This window comes from Protopterus annectens, chromosome 5.part0 (assembly GCF_019279795.1).
Source record: "Protopterus annectens isolate FY-2018-M chromosome 5.part0, PAN1.0, whole genome shotgun sequence".
Taxonomy (NCBI): Eukaryota; Metazoa; Chordata; order Ceratodontiformes; family Protopteridae; genus Protopterus; species Protopterus annectens.
This window is the reverse complement of record NC_056735.1, coordinates 802,015,674-802,033,557: the sequence shown is the minus strand read 5'-3', so window position 1 is coordinate 802,033,557 and position 17,884 is coordinate 802,015,674. Positions and strand designations below refer to the sequence as shown.

Genomic DNA, 17,884 nt, shown 5'->3' with positions numbered 1-17,884 from the left:
TTTGCTGGATCAGCTGTTCCTCCTCTGCTGTGTAAGATGGGTTACATTGGTGGGCCATCAGGCTGAAAGAGAAATGAACAATATGTGTGAGCGAGTCCTGTGGCACCACTTTACACCCTTAACCACAGATATCACTTCACTGCCATATATACCATCCGTTTGTCTGTCAGAGGATACACACGTTCAATACCACATATTGGTTCTCAGGCCACAACTGACTAACAGTGCCTGCACACTCTATATATCAAACCACTATACAACAGTACCCGGCACACTATTTGTGACACAATGCACAACCTCGCCACAGGGGTATATATCACGCTAATGCACTAACAAAGATGTCATCCATTGCAATGAATGTAAAGTACAGTTACAGTAGTACCAGTAAACCACCCTAGTCTTTGATGCCATAGCCCTGCCTAACATATGTGTACAGTTGTTAATATAGGTGGCATACTGCTGTAACAGAGTATATATGTTGCTAGATACACATGTATACCCTGTAACACACATATGATTGTGGTCATGGTACAGGCATAATTACACACACATCAGACAAATATGCAACACACCACTGTATGCCAACACAGATGAGCTTCACCTGTGTACCATACAGTACTGTGTGCCACTACTTACAAACCCTTATGCCTGAGTTATGTCCTCTGTGCAGACTACACGAAACACACAAGACAATGTTTCCAAGCAATGTGACCACACACCATGCTGTGCTGTTTAGTCCTACAGCTTAAGGTAGTACAAAGTTCATATGGGAGTCGGATTCACCAGCAGTACCACTCACTAAGCATACATGTATTGCTTTAGCCTACAATAGGACACCACAGTCGCCAACAAGGAACTACGTCACATCATATGCCATAGTACTATGTCTGCCTAACAATAACATACACATATTTTGCTGGCCTCACAGCTAGGATAGACACTACCATGTCAGATACAACTTCACACCATGCTATCACACCTTTACAGACCTTGCACACATTCAGCGTTACACTTATTTAACCTCACATAGCGGGTATTGCATTGAGTACATGTATGAGTGCATAGTGTCATAGGTAGGTGAGATGCTGTTGGTGCTAGGGACTACAGCAACCTAGCCATATGCTACCCTGACGTTTGCCACACATGTACTTTGATTTCACCTGCTCCTGTCAACCAGAACCACAGAGGGGACTCCTGGGGTGTATTAACAGTCTCCCAAACAATCATCAGGGGTATTTATGACAACTGCTAATGAGGAGTCTAGTTTGCTATTGCTATGTGGTCTATTCCAGAGTATGGCATATCTCTGAAATAGGAACCTATCCCTCCAGCATGTGCTGTTTAGTGAGCTGATGAGGTTTAGGGCCCTAGAGCTTGTAGCCCGGAGGGATTGTGATATGTTGCCATGGTGGTTGTCACACAGCTATGGGTCTGACATACCTCTGTATGTCCGGCAGAGATCATCTCTGTGTGGATGGTATGCAATACAGTCTAGCTGTGGTTTTGTGAGTCAGTCTGCATAGGGCATCTGTTTCAGGCAAGTATTACCCTTTGTGAGGTATGTCTGTGGCCTTTCCACTTGCTGTAGTTGTCATGTGAGGTACATACCACACTTGTGATAAATAGAGGGGAACACTGACCTATATATCCCTACATGACACACCTGTTGTCATGACACATACCACATAGACAGATTACACATCTAGTGTGGCACTGTCTTTATCAAAGGGGAGGCTACTGTCCACCTGTGTCCCATGTTCCCTTATCACACCTTCAGTGTTAGGTAGATTTCTACCTATGTGGTAGTTAATGGGTAGAGTGTTTTGGAAAGGAGGAATGGCACTGCAGTATCAGCACTTGTCTACAGTCCATGCCTTGGTCACCACACATCCGTTGCAGTACATATGACCCCGTGTCTCTCTCCCTCTCTTTATTTATATATATATATGTATATATATATATATATATATATATATATATATATATATATATATATATATATATATATATATATACATATCCATACATACATGTACACCTCCATTGCTGTACATATGGATGTACATATAGGCACATGTACAGTCCACCTTTCATGTTGGGGATATCACTTATGCTGTGGGATGTACAGTTATGTGATTATGTTGCACAGTGTTGTGCATAATGCATTTTGGTGTCCTCAGCCCATGTAGCTTTAGGAGGCCTCACTGGCTGTAACATAGCAGATCTGACAAATCAGTCCCATAGCGTTTAACCACCACATGATATATATCAGCACTGCATGCTGTTTTCTATGCCTCACACTATGACCTACATAGATATATGCACATAACAACCTTTAATGACATATATGTGTCCACCCTTCACTAACAGTTGCAGTATGCCCCTTGCCCTATGCACATGTGCAGATACAGATGGATACGTACTGCTGCCACATATGGATGATTTGCAGTGTGTAGAGTACTCTTCAGGAACATCTACTACATGCCAGTACATACATATGACTTACATACCTTACCTTTGTTTTCCCTAATCAGTCTGTTGTTACTGTTTTGTTGTTTTTTATTTTTTTTATTTTGGTTGTTTTGAGATTTCTCTGTCTGTTTCTGTGTCTGTTTCTGTCTCATTTCTCTGTGTCTCTGTCTATGTCTCTGTTTCTCTCTCACTCTCACTCTCTATCTCCCTGTTCCTGCAATGATATTATTGCAAGTGTGGACAGCAGGTACAGCCTGTTTTTCTAGGTATCTGCACATATGCATGTGACAACCTCTGCACTAATTGCTGCCCACCATTCAGTAATTGCATGCAGCCTGCTGTGTGGTGATTGCAGTACTCACTGTGATTGCAGCCCACTGCTATAAAATGCTAGGTTAGGTAGGTGTAGCCCTTTCAGCTTTCCAAAGTGGGGCTCATGCTTGTTTGCTCTGGACACCATTGTGTCAGTCAGAAGGTTGGTATTTGTCTCTTATCTGAAGCTAGGGTTGTAGCCAGTGATATGCATGTTGTACGCAAACCTGAATGTTGCTGCTTCCAGTACACACTTCTCAGTGTAGACATGTACTCACCCCTCCAAATGCTAACACAGGATACATAGGAGTATGTACTTTCTTTCTGAATTAGACAATTAACTGCCATACAAATGTGGTTATTGCAATGTATTCCTGTGGCACATGCAATGTTTGTGTACTGCTATACTGTAATTATTAAGTTATTCACTTCTGAGCAGTTTGTGGTTTGTTTGTGTTAACATTAGCATAGGCTGCTCAACACAGAACAGCAGAACAGAACAAAACAGGATTTGCATTATGCCATTCCTAATTTCCATTTACCTTCCCTCATTGTAATGCATGATATGTTTATTTCAGCACCAAGTTTTTTTGTATGTTTGCTGTGGCATAGTTGTAATTCATGCAGTCCATTGTGTCAATGGTCTGGGGTTTGAGACTGGCAGAGGTTTTTTCTTTTGCTGCTGAGCAGAACAAGGGCCCTGACATAGAGTGACTAAGGCACTTTTAAGCAGTTGTAAGTGGGTTTGCGCGGGTGTGCGTAACGCTTAGTGACGCTTAGCTAAGCGCACACATGTGTACACTCGCTTAAACCCACTTACTACTGCTTAAAAGTGCTTACTCCTGCTAACCCCCGTGCTAAATTCTTTGAAAGAAAAGAAAATGGGGAGATAGGAAAGTGGTGAAAAAGGGGGCACAAAGAGGGACAGACAGTAGGTAAACAAGCTCAGGATGTGCAGGATGGGTTTAGGGAAGGTCCATACCTTCCCATTTCTTTACCAGCAACAGCTGTGCATATACAAAAAATTTGGAGTGATATTTGATACCTTCCACCCCTGGAAGAGGGGTGAGCACAACAAAGTTTGTTGTACTGCCACTTATAATTATCAGTTTACATGTCCAGCGGACATGTGTGCGAAATAGGCAGCTATGTATAGGGCGTAATTTTTTGTGGGTACAGATTGCCCTTTTTTTTTCCAGGTGAGAGTGGAAAGTGAGGTAGAGGAAGTAGCTATTTTTGGGGAGGTAGGTTGGGGAGGTTAACAGACAAGACAAACAAGACGCATACAGGGGTGGTGTATGACACATGGGGTGGGTGAACACAATTGATGGGAATGGATGTTTGGAAATTGCAAGCCCATGAGCCCACAGATGGTAACAGTGGAATTGAGATCCCCATCCGTGGGCAGTCACCACTGCACCTTCACAGCCCCAAGGGTGGCTGTGCTGGGGGCTGCTTAGGATGGGCAGGCTTACCCGTGAGACACGCCAGTCTGGCCTCAAGCTGGCATAGGGGATCAGCGACTGAATGCTGGATCTCCCTATGCTCCACAGCCCGGACCCTTCAAAGGGTGACAGGTGGCCCTTCTCCGTCCACGCTTGCACGGGAGGGATGAGCCCTATCCACTGCAGTGCTTCCACCTGAAAGTGGCACAGGACCAACAGAGGAGGGGAGCCCGGGCTGGGCACCAGACCTTCTGGTGCCAGGTGCACTCGTCAGCAGAGGAGGGACAGGTGGGTCCGCTGGGACCAGCCTTCCCATACGTTCTGTTATTAGATGTGTTTAATTACAAAATAAACAACAGCATTCCTGATTAGTTGTAACAGCATGCAGTAATATTCCCATTAACCCAACACACCAAGGTTCCAACAGTTGATCAGCAAACATAACACATGCATATATTGAACAACAGTGGATATTCCAAAAGCATGCAGGGATGATTGGTAGCAACAGGCCATCATGATTGTGGTGTTTGAACAGGGCACATGCATCAAAGTGAATGCAAATATTTATAGAACAATAGGACATATGTCCCAACAAAAATTTGAGATTACACATACCCATTGAGGCGTGGACTTGCATGGTTTATGCACATACAGTAGGGTGTAGAAAGAAAGCTCGATTAACATCTTATAAGTACTTTTAGTCTACACTACATTCCTAGTGACTGCAAGTGTATATCCCCTACATGTATTATTACACTTGCCAAAATGCATTAGGTTGTGTAATGGGTTTGGCTAGTTCAAAATATACCTGACCTATATCTGACATACTAACTGTCCATGATGCAGATGTTACTGCTACATATTTCTTGATTTCATTTATATTCATTTATCTACATATCTGGATGTTTTCACATGACATTTTCACTTCAATTTGTACAGAACCCTGCATTTCTTGAAGCACACTCACACTTCTGGGGAACAAATTAACATGCTACACGTGTGCCAGATTTACTTATGAATGCCAGCCAGTAAGTGACTGTTGAGGACTGTATATATGCTTCACAGCTACTAGCACTTCCATCACCCACTTTAGATGGGACTGCACAACTCTGGTTTGCCAGCACTTATTAAAACAGTACTATTTGTATAATGCAAGGGTACAACAACATTTCAAAGTAAGTGACACAGACACACTCCGGGTTTTATACCTTTATTAATTACATTACACACTTTTCCACAGGCTCGCTCCTTTATTTGATATAACAGTGCATATGGAAGACATATTCAAGATATATTATACCTTTATTAATAGGTTAGAGCACTCTCTTTCAGGCTCACTCACTTATTTTATATGACAGTACCTGCAGGGATATTATTCTGGACATATTTTACCTCTCTTAATGGGTTACTACACTCTTTTTTTTCTGGCTCTCTGACTTTTTTATATGACAGTACACACAGAGGACTTATTCAGGGCATTTTATGGCTGTATTATTGGACTACAACACTTTCTTTCATGCTCTCTCTCCTATTTTATATAACAATACATGCAGAATAATCACTAACCCACCTGGTGGTGCAGCCTTAGCAGCCTATCTGCATAGGCTTGCTGATTCGCAGCACGGTCACCTGCAGCTGTGAAGTAAATGAAGGGATATTGAGACATACCTATCCATTATATAGACTCAATTATCAATTCTTACATACTGCATTTCATGGCTACCTACTCAGTTGTGGGGCATCTTGCATCCCATGGGCCTCCTGTATCTATTGGTTCAGGCGGTCCTGCTTCCATCTCTTCAGGTCTGCATGGTGGTGACGGACCTGCTCACCAGTCTGAGGAATGCCTGTGGCACTGGTGAGGTCATGAGCTAACTGGTTCCAAGCCTCTGCCTTGTACTCCATCCCTTGGAACTGGCCCTGCAGGAGTCTTGACTCATTATGGTGGACAAGGAGCCAAACCATGTATTTCGACTCCTCGATGCTCTAACGTCGCACTCAGAAGAGTCTACCTTCTCCAGCACCAGCCATTCTAACTGCAGATGTGAGCTACAATCAGTTATGGCCAGTATTCCCACCTGTTGGGCTTATATATGCCACATTTCTCACACTTTTTTGTGATTGGCCTTTTTTGAAAATTCTCGGCTGACTGCAGAACTGCTTAGTAATGGTTAATCTACCATTTCTAAGAATATGTATGTTAACTGTGACTGTTTCTCCTAAGCTGTCATGGCTTAGTGGTTCAGTACTTTGATTATGGTGCACAGTGTCCTGGATTCGAACCCTGTCATTCATTTTATTTTAATACTGTCCAGACAGGCTAGGGGTGTGGCTGTGTTTAAGCAACTTTGCTATATGTTGCTCCACGTTGCCCTATGGTGCCCTGGTTGGTGCGGTGCACACGTCCGCGCAAACAGATTGCACTAGTTAAAGCACAATTTAACTATGGGCAACTCTATTATGCTGGATAAAGCACTATTTAAGTCTGGGCAACTCTGTTTTTGCTGGTTAAAGTGCAATTTAACTCTGGGCAACTATTGCGTTGGGTAAAGCACTGCTTAACTGTGGGCAATTATATATCAGGATCCTTTAAAATATATATTTTCTTCACTGATACATAAGCCATTTCACTGCTTTCTACTAATATTTTAATCATATATGTCAGGTATTATTTCATATACTGATTTAAAACATAAATAAGAAGGGGAGTGGTGGGACTCGAACTGTGAATACCATTACGCTATTGCTATTTGGTGTTATCTGCATAAACATTCTTTCTTATGCTCTTCCATATCTGAATTGCTAACTGCAGCTAAGCAATGGGCACACCTGCGCACACATGCACAAATACAGGCAGCTATTTCGGGAATTTAAAACAACTAAAATTAACGTTTTACTTTTTATAACTGTGATGAGGGTTTACAATGTCAGGGAGTGTGGTGTTGGGTGCAAGGATATTTGAGCGGACTCGCTCTTGTGTGTTTTCATTTTACTTTTCCAACCCTTGCAGGGAAGTGGACATTTAGACTGCTTGGCAGTCGTACACACCCCCCTGCTTTCCTACATGGTCCGTGTAAGACTTACGGTTGAGTCAGCATGCCCCTCATGAATATTCATGGCATGCTGACTCCATACCATTCAACTGCAGCCTCCGAGTAAGACTTATTAAGTCTTACATGGAGGATTTGTGAATCCGGGGAATTGTCTTTTTACCTATGTTCTATATCTTCTTTTACCTGGAGTGTTTTATTAATTTCTTGTTATATTAATATGCTCAGCATACATGATGTAACCTGTTTTGTGTATTATGCTGGATGTACTGTATTTGTATAACTTGATGCCGGAGCTTTTCTCCCCGGGCCTCCACTGAAAATAGACCTGGTCCAGTCGGAATTTCCTGGTTAACAAATGTAAAATAAATAAATAAATAAATTGTTGATATGTACATATGTGCATATGTCTGTGTGTATTGATTTGTGTCTGAGTGAGTGTGTGTGTGTGTGTGTGTGTGTGTGTGTGTGTGTGTGTGCGCGTGTTTGTGTATGTGCACATGTATGCATTGTGTTTGTATGTGCGTGTGTATGTGTCTGTGTGTGTGCATGCATTTGCTATGTGCATTTGTGTGTGTGTGTGTGTGTGTGTTTGTGTGTGTGTGTCCACATGTGTATGTATTTCTCATATGTATGTATGCACGTGTGTCTGTGTATGCACATGCATTTGCTATGTGCATTCATATATGTGTTTGTTTCTATGTGTGTCTATGTTTATGTATATGTGTATGTATGCTTCACACATGTATGTGTGTTTGAATGCATTTTGGTTGTGCATGTATGTATGTATGTGTGTGTGTGTGAGTGTGTATGTCTGTGCATGTGCGTGTGCACATGCACGTGTGCATGTGCGTGTGTGTGTGTGTGTATTTGGTGTGTATGTATTTCATGTGTGTGTGTGTGTGTGTGTGTGTGTGTGTGTGTGTGTGTGTGTGTGTGTGTGTGTGTGTGTGTGTGTGTGTGTGTGTGTGTGTGTGTGTGTGTGTGTGTATGTAAATGCTGACAAAATACTGACACCCGTCCTGTATAAGTTCCATTGCTGTGCCAGAACAGAGTATCGTTCTCAGGTACAATGAAGTATACTAAGTGGATAACTGGAGAATGGATGAGTTAATGAATGAGTTAATGTTGTCATTTCTTGAACAAACACTTGGAATGCAACAAGTCTGTATAAAGCTGAGAAAAGCAGCCCACTGTCTGAGACAAAGGATTTGTAATGGAATGTTTGTTCACACAAAATACTTTAACTTAGATATAACAGGTTAATATCAAGCAAGTCAACATTCATAGTCTGTCAGTCTTGCATTGTGAACTCATTTCATAAAGCCCTTCAAAACATACAGTACAGACATTTGCAAATAACCCCTTCCCATTTAAAGGACCACACTATGGATTTTCAAGGGTCTATACTGAATTAGCAAATGCTTAGAAAAGCGGACGCTAATTCATCGACCATTTTTAAGTGAAAGCTTAAAATCTCGAACACCCAGAACAGCGATTGTTTTCCCAGGGAAAAAAATCGCTGGTCCACAAAAAAAAAAAAAAAAAAAAAGAACATAGAACATTATATAATGTGGGGGGCTTCACCCCCCATACCCCCTACTTAAATATACCAAAACTCCAAGATTGCACCACAGTGGAGGAAATGGCAAACTCCCAAAACCGGCCCAGCAATTTTTTCCCTGGGAAAACAATCTCTGTTCTGGGTGTTCGAGATTTTAAGCTTTCACTTAAATATGGTCGATGAATCAGCGTTCGCTTTTCTAAGCGTTCGCTAATTCAATATAGACACGATTTTCAAGACACACATTTATTTTTATTAGTAGATGCAGGATCTAATGATAGCTAAAAATCTTCTTGGCATTCCACTGTTTTATTACTTTTCATCCTTCTCAATATGCAGACAAAGATCACCTAATTCCATTTGAGTTTTTCAATTGTTTACATAATCCAAAATGTTGTTGTGACTTTCGGCTTTTCCCGGTTAGGGGGTCGCCACAGCGGAACTCTGGTCCGCTAATGATTGGCAGTTGATTTTTACGTACTGAGTTGCCAGCCCTGATGCACAGCCTTTAACGAAGGTACACCCATTGACGCATGTCTCCACGCAGAAGACGCTCTAACTGAGAGTCAAACCGGACAGTGTCTTACTGTGAGGCGACAATGCTACCGCAGCACCACCACCATGGAAATTTTTCATTTACAGCCTTACAAAAACACAATTCTATTTCTGATTTTCTTCAGCACTTTATACCTAATGGCACTATGCCCCCAGGATGCTTTGCTGTAGGCTATATCTGATTTTTGGCGAGGCCTTAGCCTTTTAGACCAGTTTCATTCTTTGGGCTAACCTTTCATCATTATCCCCTTCCAGTGACAGCTTGATGCCACACCTAACATGCTTAACAGAAGGTCCTTCAGTCTCACCTTGCACTGACCCCTGTGTTAGCTTTTCATTACTTCTTTCTCATTTAGGTTACCTAAATTAATGCTCTGATTTTGATATTACAATGGGAACAGGATTGGCCGAACATGGCTGCTCTCTTGTCTGAACAGATTTTGGCTACTGTCACTGGGCATGAAGAAGAAAATGCTTATTATATAAAAATCCAAACTCATTATGCAGCTTACCTTTCATGTTTACATATGAGTAAGCAGTGTGCTAGTTATCTTACATCCGCTCCTTTTAAAATTCTGGAGTCATGAACTAGGATTATAACTTAAAAAAAACAAAGGCACTTCCTTTCTTACATTCCTACTGTTTGGAGCAAAAAAGTATGGAAAATACGGATTGGGATCATGTCAGTGAGACTACGTGCGGCACCAAGGTGAAAATTACACTATCTGAATAGGTTATGCAACAAGCAGAACAAGTTGGTGTTATATAATGCTTTAAATAGGAACAGGAGGTGGGTACCTCTAATTCTTTTACATCTGCTGTGAACTGGCATAGTTGGCACAATAATGAGTTTCTCTTTGACTTCATTAAGAATTTCTGAAAGATTTGCTTTATAGCCCCATTGTTTCCAGATAATTGCACATTGTTGTATTTAGTCCAGCATCTGGGAGGTTTCTGTCTCTAAATGGAGATGAGGGTTTCAACAGAAAAAAAGGGGGACACTTCTGCACCATTGCTTTCAGAATAATTATTGATACTACAATAATGTTTTCAGTAGTCTGTGAATTTTTTTTAAATGCTATAGGTATTAACTGCACTTCATTGCATTAGTTACTATACTTTGGTCTCAGCATTCCAAGTCAATATTTTAAATAGGCATACATGCTCCTCCACTCCCACAAATATTATATTGAAACAGCAGTAATGTGAAGTTAAACAGAGAACAGAGTGGTGGAAATGTAGGGAAAATGTACTTTGGCAATTGCTCTGTATATCCCATGCTGACACTTGTTTTTTGACATTTACTTTTTGAGGCAGGGTGCATATCAGATTCACAACTGCATCATTCTTCTGTTGTTTTAGGAATGTTAAACTGAAAAATGGTTGGCTGGTTAGCTGTGTTATTGTAATGTTAAAATACTTGTTTCCAAAGACAGTCTTTACATCACAACTCCATTCTGTACTATTTTGATGAAGCATGTTCTATGTTTTTTTTTTGTTTGTTTTTAAAGCAGAATATGTTGCTTCTCCATTCTTATAATGTGAAATGCAAAATGACAAAACTCCATTTAGGGTTAAATGCTTCAGTGGCAAAGAGGGATATTGCTCTGAGTATGATCCAGGTGACCTGTGATCAATTAGCAGCTTAGTCGCTTGGCAGAGATGGCTTGGAGGATGGAATGTTTCTACACTTTTGGGGAAGATACATGCTAATGCCTCTCCATTGGTGTTCTAGCAAAGGCTGGAACCAGAGAGATCAGACAAGAGGCTAGGGAGTGGGATAGACAGTTCAGTGATGCCCTTAAGGGCTAGTAGGGCAGAGCACAGAGTAGTTTCCCATGTGAAGGCAGTCATAGTGCCATTGAAGACCCTTTACCACCACAATCAGGCACACCAATAGGGCTTGAGAGGGAAAAATAACACTCTTTTATCAACAATATATGTTCTGTCTTATTTATTTATGTATTCATTCATTCTAATTTAACAACACTGTGCTAAATGTTGATTTCAGCAGACATTTCAAACTGCTGTGTCTTGTTTAATGCTACAGCTCCACTCCAATAGTGATATGTCGCTATCAACATATCTGTTTTTAATAGTGTGCATTACTTCCCTGCCGTTATAAAGTACAGCCAAAGTGTTAGAGAGCAAGTTCGGACGTTTTCCCTACAACAAAATTTTAGTCAAAAAGACACAGTTTGAGTATTTTAGACTAGCACTGTTTGATTTTCACAGCTGGTTTATTAGTTCTCAGAACTGTTTTGAATTACCAAGGCTGACAGATTGCCATGTTCTAAAGGTAGTAGCTATGTTTGACTGTCCCCAGCTTGCCATATTTTTCTCCAACCGTGCGGTAGTGACAGATTTCTCCCACACCCAAGCTATTTACAAACACATCCCATGCTCTACCAGCCTCCTTGGTAGCAATCCTCATGCTATGCCAACCCACTGACTGCAGTGGTGATAACGTTACAGCCCTGACTCTTTAGTATTTGACCTGCTGCTTGTCTTGCTCTTCCAAATATTCGCCTTATATTTTTTTACTAGTTAAATGAATCTATGTATATCACTATCCATTTTTTTTTTAAAGAACTGTTTTATGGCTACACCTCTATTAATATTAAAGATTCCCTTGCCTTTGTCACTGAAATACGCCGACTGACATCAGACTAAGCCTGTTTTCATACCTATCAGTACAATATGAATAATTCTTGGACTTATGCTGTTTCTTGTCCTTACCATTTTAACCTGCCCCCTCTTTTCCATACTCTTCCAGAAACAATGTAAGATAATACTAACTGCTTTCACAGATACGTATTGTAATAGTACAATTAATAATTACTGAATAACAAATTCATACAGCATTCTTTTCCTCTATCATTTTTAGCATTAGATTAGCCCAGTTATGCCTCATATTTTCAGAGTTACTGTCACACTTGCTGGCTTGATCCCTAAGGATGACCCACCAGGTCTTGTCTTTTAAGCGTTCTACTCCAAAAAGCACTTACCTATTGTTTAAAATGAGAATGCTCAACAAGCCTGTAATGAAGAAAACATATTTGACGCATGTACTGCTGACCATACTCATTATGGAATGACTCCTCATTCCCCTTTCTTAAACTTTGAGACCAGTATAGCATGACTATCATTAATTACTGCATAATTCTTTCAATGGCTTTTCCCCTGTTATTTTTTTTATTACATTTTACCATTTTTTAATATAGTTGCAGAATTCCTGCATACTTTAGATATCCAATTTTATTCTGTATGAGCTGGATTTAGTTGGGCCCCTACATGGGTGCATTTGTTTCCTTTTCTTTGCAAAAGTAGTAGATGCTGATGTTATCAATATGGAACCCATTAGGACTTAATATATAACATTTTACTCTAACTGCCTCTGTTGTATTCCTCATCTTTAAGTTGCTTACAAAATGGACCTGTCAGTATATTTACCTGCAGAACACATCCTCATTCCATTTCTGTCTCTCTCTCTCTCTATTATTTATAATTATATTTCTACAGGACTGATATGACTGTGTGTGTGTGTGTGTGTGTGTGTGTGTGTGTGTGTGTGTGTGTGTGTGTGTGTGTGTGTCTGTGTATGTGTGTACGTGTGCATGCATGTGTGTGTGCACGTGCTTGTGTGTGTGTGTGTGTGTGTGTGTGTGTGTGTGTGTGTGTGTGTGTGTGTGTGTGTGTGTGTGTGTGTGTGTGTGTGTGTGTGTGTGTGTGTGTGTGTGTGTGTGTGTATCTGTGCAGTTTCTAAAGCATTTGTCCTCGTGAGGGTGACAGTAGTAGTAAAACTGAACAGGGCAGTCCTGATTTACTTATTGCCAGCAAAAGTCTGCAATTCATCTGAGGGTTTACCTAGGTATTCCTAGAGGGTTTGCGTAGGTATTCTTACATCATCTAAGAGATAGGTTCATAGATTAGTACAATGTTAATTGCCCTTGTGGGTTATTTTAAACCTAGCTAATTACCCACGTGAGAATTAAACTCTGCACTTTGTGCCTGTAAGTTGTTCACTTTAACCATTATGCCAACATCCCAACCCCCATTTTCTGTATTTACCCCAGGGCTTTTTCCATGTAGTTTGTGTTTGATACACCTCCTATGGTAGACACCCAATGGTAACCCTCACTAGCTATTCAAACCACCTCAACTGGCTCCTATCAGTCCTGATGTGCACTGGCTCTTCTCCAAGATCCTCTCAGATTGTCAGACTCTTCACCTTGTCATGGAGAGTGAGCCCCAAAACACTACAAAAGAACCTCATTTCCACAACTTATATACTGACTGTAATCTTACATTTTCAATCACTATACAAAATTCATGACCATGGGTGCGGACAGGGACATAGACTGACATTCATCCTAGGGCTCAACTCTGCCTTCACAATCACAGTCTAGTAAAATGGCTGTAGTGCTACCACAGATGCAGCCATCTGCTGTTCAGTATCCCAATCCTCTCATGTCTCACTCATGAGCAAGATTCCAAGATACTTAAATTCCTTCACTAAGGTAGCGATCCCCTCACCTACAGTGGGCAATTCACAATTTTCCTAGACAGAACTATGGCCTGTGATTTAGAACTGCTGTTTCTCTACCCATCTGCTTCACACTCATCAGAGAAACACTTCAACATATCCTGGAGATCACAGTCATTTGAAGCCAAGAGGACAATATCATTCACAAACATAAATGCACCCTCATGTCCTTAAACTCAGTATTCTGTAAACTTAGCTGTGGATTGATATCCTGGCCGTAAAACTCATAAACAGGAGGGGGGAAGGTACACCACTGGTGGAATCTAATGTCTTCTTTGAATGTATATAACTTAGCACTAAAAACATGGACACAATATTTGTTTCACAAAGATAGGCACTGAATGGTATGTAACTGTTGTAAAATCATAGACATATTTGGTGCACCCAATTATATACCTTATCCAGGTCCACAAACACATATAGACAGAACAGGTACATTTCCACAAATCATCCAATATCAATGCATAGGTAAATAGTTGACCCACTGTTCCATATCCAGAATGGAAACCATTTTGGTTCTCTTGAACCGAAGGCTCAGTTTTTGGTTGGATGTTGCTCTCTAGCACGGAGAAAAAAAGTTTTTCACTAAGAAGCTGAGGAGTGTGGTTTTTCTATTGCTGAAGCATGCCTTCCTCTGTCACTTTTTAAAAATGATCACCACCACCTCAGACTGCCAGTCTAGAGCTTCTAGTCTTGCATTCCATGCAGTACTGAAAGGAGTCACTAACTATGGCACAAAACAATACAAAATCCAGTGCCTTAAACAATTCTGGCCAGATTTCATTCACTCCGGCAGCCTTGCCACTGTGGAGATATTTTATTACTGTGGGGAACTCATCAACAGAAATGAAATTCAGTTTCAATGACTGTTTCCAGCCCGGGGGAAGGGGGTGCCCATATTGGCTGGACTCAAGAGTTCTTCAAAGTATTACTTTTACCTTCTAAAATGTCCCCAGTTGACATTAATGTTTCAAAGTATTTGCTAAGAGCAGCCTGGATAATGTACTGCCCATTCTGCCTGAGTTGCTAGATTTCTTATCAGAACAACTTTCACAGATTACCTTATGTTATAGCTCCATGACTTCACCAAACTCCTCCCAACACCTTGGCTTTTGCTTCAGCAGCTGCAAAATTGGCTATTTTCCTGGCCTGTCAGTATATATTGGCCAGTTCCAGAGAAACCCTTCTAACATTGCACTGAAATCTTCTTTCTTTAACATAATGGTTTCCCTTATCACTGGTGTCTACCAGAAAGCCATAGTCTTGCCACCATGACAAGCCCTGTCCCTTTTGATCCTCATTTCCTTGCCATGGCTTTGACTACTGAGGTCTTGAACAATGTCCATTCAGACTTCATGTCATTAACCTCCTGTGGGGTGTACAAGACTCCTTTTCAGAGGTGTAAATTATAATCATTCCACACAGAAGCATCTGTTAGACATTCCCAGCTCACTCTCCCTAGAAGTTTTAGGTTTCTGAGGTCTATCCACCTGCCAACTGAGGCACTGTATCCAACCCTCCACCATATAGTGATCAGCTAATAGTTCAGCACCTTTCTTGACCCAAATGTCCAGAATGCGCACTTTGGGTCTGATGACATGACTGCAAAAATCTATGATCAGTCTTTGCCCCAAGGTGCTCTGATGCGATGTACATTTGTGAGAACCCTTGTTTTTAAACATTCTAACAAATGTGATAAGGTGCTTTTTTGTTTGTTTGTTTTTCCATTTTTTTCAGGAAAATTTTGTACAGATTTGAAACTGGTATAAACTTCTGGTAAAACAGAATTCACAGAATTTAAAGTTTTTGATTGTGTAACTTATTTGACAAATGGTGCATTTCTTTTGTTTCTTTGATTTAGTGTTCTGTAGTTAAAATCTTATTCTAATTTCCTTATAAAAAAAGACTGTCAAAATATATTTTTTATGTAAACCACAAAATTATAATGGAACAACCGTATTGACTGAAAAGTAGTCTAAAGATTACTAATGTAACACTTTGAGTTTCAGCCAGTGAAAACAGAATTTCATCATTACAGTGATTGAGAACCAGTGGCCTTCTCTATGGTGATTGTTTAGTGCAAACCAAATAAACACTCCAGTTTTAACATTATGATGTGTACAGTGAAAAAAAAGAAGAAAGATACATAATCTCGGGGCTCATAGTTTTGGGGCTGAAGTTCATCTGAGTTTGATGGATCCTTTACAATTTGATCTTTTTTAGTATTTTCATTGAAGATACCATGAATGAAAGTCACTTTATGTGCTAGCTGTTTTATGCTTTCTGCCTGACGATTTTAAAAATATACTACATAGTTTTACTATAATTATGCTTTCTAGTGGTCAACAGTTCATAAAAATAACACCAGATTACTATATTTCTTCAAATTGTAATTGTCAGAAGGAAAATACATCCTGTATCGATAAAAGCAGTAGTGCAAGCCCATAGCAAACCATTTATAAATTAGTGAAAATAAGATTTATTTAATATTGCAGCTAAATGATCCCTGAATCTTAGTCTTTAAAATCATTTACTTGTTCTCAGACTAGTTTGAAAAGATTAAGTTGTACTGATAGCATGGAAAGTATTGAAATAAACCTAGATAAAATCTATCACTTTTCAGTATGCTTTAACAAATACATTTATTCTGTAAAGCAGTGCTTGTTTGCTTCATTTTAGGAATCAAATACACAAATCTATCTAAATCAAAATATATACACAATTTTTCATTGTATTTTTATTTCAGAAAAAAAAAGATGTTCAGTTTCTCTGCCACATCGTTGAACATTTTCTTGTATGAAATGTATAGTCTCTTTAAACATTGTCTTTATGGAATTTTAGTTATGTTATATGCTTGCATACAATAGTGATATGAACTAATTAAAAAGGATTCATTTTAGTACTATCTGGATCTAAGCTGCAACATTAGAAGTACATATACTAATGTAAAGGGAAATTACACAGGAAAAGAGTAAAAGTCTACACATGTTGAACAACATGGTACTACAACAGTCATACATTCATACAAAATAGAAGTGCCCCAACACAAAATGTGCAAAGATGTGTATATGTACATTATATATATGGGCGGTGCTGGGGAGAAACAGAAGGTGCAGTACCTAGATAAAGGAGTATATGCACAATATATATTTTTGTAGTCCAATAAAACACTCATAAGCTTTTCATTTCTTAACAAATGATAACCACTGCAATGAAAATTTAGGAAATAATGTAATGGTGTATGATATTTTACAGCAGCATGTCTGGGAGGAGGTGGGACAGTGGATTTACATGACACTCTCTGCATATAACATTTTTTTAGTAGAAACCTGTTTTGTAATTTGGTGTGGTTAAAAAAATAATCATTGTTTGTAAATTTGTCCTTGCCCTGAAGAAAATTACATTTGTAAACTGTGCTTACAAAAAGCAAAACAGGAGTGAGCCCACAACAAAAAGGTTAAAAATGAGCTGACCTTATTAATAATGGAGTCCATACTAGTTATCTATAAGGTTTTACTTACTTAATACTCCTGTTATTGCGACAAGGAGAAAAACAGCAAGTCCCAAACATTTCATGATAAACCTCGGTTATTTGGAAAGTCTCAGTTCTGTAATTCAAGCTTGCTCTGTAGTTATTGCCTTGTAGAAGAGATTGCAAATGTAAGTATAAGGAAATGATATAATTGCATAGCATGTGCAGTTGGTAATGCCAATGAGGTTTCTTAATAACAGTAGTAATATATCTTTCATCATGTCAGAAGCATTGAACAAGTTCCTCTTTTATCAACTGTTATGTTGATAAGTTAGTATGAAACAGAACACTAACTAATATAAAGTCTGCAAACAAGGTTTCATAAAAGATTAATTAATTTACATTTCTGTGTTAGAAATTACTAATATATATATATATATATATATATATATATATATATATATATAT

General features: G+C 39.6%; 1 long non-coding RNA gene across 1 annotated transcript in view; it reads right to left on the bottom strand.

Moving 5' to 3' along the window:
* Positions 1-17,642, bottom strand: part of LOC122802048 — a 129,106-nt gene extending 111,464 nt beyond the window's left edge. Inside the window, exon 1 of the long non-coding RNA XR_006364860.1 lies at positions 17,466-17,642. This is a non-coding gene — a long non-coding RNA (uncharacterized LOC122802048). The remainder of the gene's footprint in view (positions 1-17,465) is intronic.
* Positions 17,643-17,884: the final 242 nt, after the last annotated feature.